At 34.5% G+C, this 4786-nt stretch overlaps 1 long non-coding RNA gene across 1 annotated transcript in view; it reads right to left on the bottom strand.

The window, feature by feature from the left end:
- LOC111087035 overlaps nt 1-4786 on the bottom strand; it is a 21941-nt gene that overhangs the window by 3672 nt on the left and 13483 nt on the right. Inside the window, exon 2 of the long non-coding RNA XR_002611757.1 lies at nt 4121-4132. This is a non-coding gene — a long non-coding RNA (uncharacterized LOC111087035). The remainder of the gene's footprint in view (nt 1-4120; nt 4133-4786) is intronic.

Genomic DNA, 4786 nt, shown 5'->3' with positions numbered 1-4786 from the left:
TTCTTTTTTAATACAAATATGCTTTAATATACAGACAATAATACAATTTACAATCACAGTTATTACAAATAATGATCTATGTACAAAAGATTTACAAACTTACAACCATTATCGAGTCTTCTTTATGGTCTGGAATTTCATTGATGTCTTATCGAGGGTTCATGATGAGCGAGTTAATTTCGAGTTGATGTAGGTACGTTTCACTTAATAAGGAGCTAGCTAGCTTAGTGGTCTTCATTGATTACACGCCGATTTTTTCCGCCGATGACGTTATGTAATGTTTTTGTAAAAGTACTAATGTCCGATGTGAATTCACTGAAGTTAAATGGTTTGTAATGTTTGAAATTTATAAAGTTCCTGGTCAAATATCTGAAGTGTCCCGATTAATAATCGTTATAACAATCACAGTTATAGCTTCCGAAGTTTATAGCGCACCAACTATAGCAAACCAATAATAGATACTGTTTTTTGGCGTGTAGCGTTGGATATATTTACAGGCGAGAAGAGAGTTCCCGAAATTTCAGCAACGCAACAATACTGACGCTACACTAACGTTTACCTAAACACATATATTGTTGATTCTTACACTCGAGAATCTTCTACAACTTTAGAGAATAGCGAGAATTTTGCAATACATATATACGATATTAAAATAAATATATAATAGTAAATCTGTCACACCATCTATTTAGTCAACAAACATGGAATTTACCAGCTCTACAATGGGTTATCTGTGCTCTGACCACCGTGGGTATTGAAACCCCGTTTCTAGCATTACGAGATTTAGGAGAAACTTACATGGAATTCACTAGCTGTTATGGCATATAACATTCAATTCGCCTGTTAGGGGAGTATCTCACATGGAATGTACAAGCTATATAAAATTCACCAGCGGTATATCACCTTTCATGGAATTCAACATCTCTTAGGTTAGTTATTAGGGTACATTACATGGAATTCACCAACTATTAATTCTCCTTACTTGAAATTTACCAGGTATTAGGGTGCCTCACATGATATTCACCAGGCATTAAGTCATCTTACATAAAATTGAAGAGCTATTACAAACAACGGAACTGTTACATGGAACTCACCAGCTATTAAGGTACGTTAATTGGAATTTATCAGCTATGAGTTTATCTTACATGAAATTCACAAGCTATTATATCAACTTCCATGGAATCCATAATATATTAGTTAATTTTACATGAAATGTACCAGCTAATACTGTACTCTCATGGAATTCACCAGAGATCAGGTCACCTTACATGGAATTAACCATTTATTAGGTCATTTAACATGGAATTCAACAACTATTGGGTCCCTTGACATAGAAGTCTACAGCTATCAGTGCACCTTAGTTGGAAATCACCTGCTATTAGAATACCTTACATAAAATGTACTATGCATTTGGTCAACGTACATTTAATTCGTCACCTTTCGTGGTATTCGTCATTTGTGAAGGCATGTTACCATATAAGGAATTCATTATATATTAGGTCATTTAACATGGAATTCCACAGCTATTACGTCACCTTACACGGAATCCATCATCTATTATGGCATCTTATATGGAAATCATCAGATATTAGGTCACATTACATTTACCAACTATTATGGCAGCTTATATGAAATCAATAGCTATTAGGATACTTTACATGGAATTCACTAGTACTTAAGGTACCTCATATGGAATTCACCTGCTATCAAAGTATCACAAATAGATATAAAGGTACCTTACAAGAATTCATCACATATTATGGTACCCTATATGGAATTCACCAGATATTAAAGTATCACAAGTGGAAACAAACATCTATAATGGTACCTTACATGGAATTCACCAGATGTTAAGATACCTTACTTGGAATTAATCAGATATGAGAACACCTTACTTGGAATTCATCATCTATTTGGTCACCCTTCATTGGATTCATCATCTATTATGTCAACTTTCACGGAATTCATTATAATTTAGTTTACTTTACATGGATTGCACTATCCATTACATTACCTTCATGGAATTCACCAATTACTATCACCTTAAGTGGAATTCATCTTCTAATAGGTCATTTTACATGAAACTTAACAGCTATTAGGGCACTTTACGTGGATCTCACCAGCGATTAGAGTAGATTACGTGAAGTGTAACAGCTATTAGGGCACTTTACATGATACTCACCAGCGATTAGGGTATATTACATGATATTTACCAAATATTACTGCGAATTACATGGAATTCACAAGCTATTAGGGTACCTTATATTGAATTCACCATATGAAATTCCTCGTGTATTAGGTCATCTTTCATGGAATGCGCTAGACATTAGGGCTCCTTACGTGAAATTCACTTCCTGATAGATTACCTTTCATGGTATCCATCATCTCTTAGGTCACCTTACGTGAAGTTCACCAGCTCTTATGATCTGTTACATGAAATTCACCAGCAGTTAGGTCACCTTAGATGGAATTAAACATCTATTAGGTCAGTATACCTAGAATTCGACATTTATTAGGACACCTTACACGGAGTGTACTAGTTCTTAGCTTACCTTACATGAAATTCACTATGTATTAGGTCACTTAACATGGAATTCTCCAGCTATTACGTCACCACACATAGAATTCATCATCTAGTAAGTCACCTTACATTTAATTCATGTGTTAGTGCATGTTACACGGAAATCTTCATCTACTCGGCCACCTTACATGAAATTCTCGGCTGTTAAGTCGCCTTACATGTAATTCCCCAGCTATTAAATTATCTTGCATGGAATCCAACAGTAATTACATAAAAGTATCAGGGTACTTTACTTGGAATTCATTAGCTATGATGGTATCTTTCATAAGTTAGGTCACTTTACATGGAATTCGTCATCTGTTAGGGCATATTTTATGGAATTCATTATATATATATTAGGGCATGTTGCATGGAGTTCATCATCTATTAGTGTGCGTTACCTGGAATTCATTATTTATTAGGGTTTGTTGCATGGAATTAATTATGTATTAGGTCATGTTACATGGAATTCAACAGTTATTAGGGTAATTTACATGGAATTCTCCAGCTTCTATGGTACCTTATATTGAATTCACTAGCTATTAGAGCGCCTCACAAGGAATTCATTAGCTATTAGGACACCTCACATGGAATTAACTAGCTACATAGCATCTTACATGGAATTTATCAGCTATGAGGGTATCATACATGAAATTCAACATTTATTATGACAGCTTACATCGGATACATCACATGTTAGGTCAATATACACGGAATGCACCAGCTATTAGGTCACCTTCGATGGAGTTCGTTAACTATTAGGCATATCACATGGAAAACCTAAAGTATTAGGGCACTTTATGTAGATTTCATAATCTATTAGTTCAACTTACATGGATTTCATCACATATTAGAACACATTACATGGACATCATTACCTTTTAGGGCACTTTTCATGGAATTTGTCATCTAGCAGGGCTCGTTGCACGGAAATCATCAAGCATTGGGGCACGGAAATCATCAAACATTGGGGCACGTGACATGGAATTCATCATCTTTAGGGCACCTTAGATAGAATTTATCATCTATTAGGACACGTTACATGGAATTCATCATCCAATAGGACAATTTTCATGGAATTCATCACGTACCAGGGCACCATACATGGAATTTAATCAACCATTTCACGAACGATCTTATGCTTAATTCAACCCTTTCTTTCATACTGTATCTCGCCACTGTAAAGAATCTCAAAAGGAAAAAGAAAAAACAAAACAAACATCTGTATATTTCTCCAATGACTTCTGTAACGTTCTGAGTTTATTTTCAGATGAAAATAAACTTTTGTATAGATTAATTTGATTTGGAGGGGAGCTAACTTGTAAAATTGCGGAGATTAATATTAAATGCGGTAGCAAATGAATCCATTTTAGTAATATTGAAGAACTATCAGTCATGGCATTTTTTTTTCTACTGAGATTTATGTATGTGAAATATATATATATATATATATATATATATTTGTGTTGTTCCTAAGTTAAAAGCCTTGAACAAGAAAAGCATTAAGTTTCACTATATACAAAGTATTTAACAAAATATTTACAGAGAAAAGGATATTACCTTTTTTTCTCACTACCCTTCCGAGTTTGAGTTATTAAGATTGTTAATTTCACGTACAATTAGTTTTGTACGCTAAAGAAAGTCTAAGAAAAACTGATATTTTATTTAGTATACTTCTGAATTTCAAGTAATCTGCACGTTTGTTAGTATTCGTTGATATGACTTACTAAGTTTATAATAGATGCACTATTTTTAATTCGTGACATTCCCTTAGCCTGATGATCTTTTATATTGTTATAATTTGTCACTGTGTGAGTGAATGATAAATTGTATATTTGAAAGCATCCAATATAATTTAACAAATCCATTCAAATCCATTCATTAATATCTAGTAGATCTTCCTTTTGCTTCGTGGAGTTCGTTGATCTTTTGGGGCATCGTGAGAATCATCTCGTCAATTTTAGATTGTGGGATTTTCGCCCACTCTTGCTTCAAAACTTGGAGTAGATCGCTCTTCGAGAGGTTTTCGATGGGGTTCATGTCAGGGGATTGGCTCGGCCAGGGCAACTTCTGGATACCATTTTCTTCCTGACACTTTTGGGTGTGACTCGGTGCTCCATCTTCCAGGAACAACGGTGTGTTCTTGTCCAAGAAAACAGAGGAATAAAGTGGCAAGAGTCCTTCCAACAATATTTCGACATATTTCGCAAATGTATGTTGCCAACG

Source organism: Limulus polyphemus, unplaced genomic scaffold (assembly GCF_000517525.1).
Source record: "Limulus polyphemus unplaced genomic scaffold, Limulus_polyphemus-2.1.2 Scaffold1660, whole genome shotgun sequence".
NCBI lineage: Eukaryota > Metazoa > Arthropoda > Merostomata > Xiphosura > Limulidae > Limulus > Limulus polyphemus.
The sequence above is the reverse complement of the archived record's forward strand: the minus strand, read 5'-3'. Positions and strand labels throughout refer to the sequence as shown.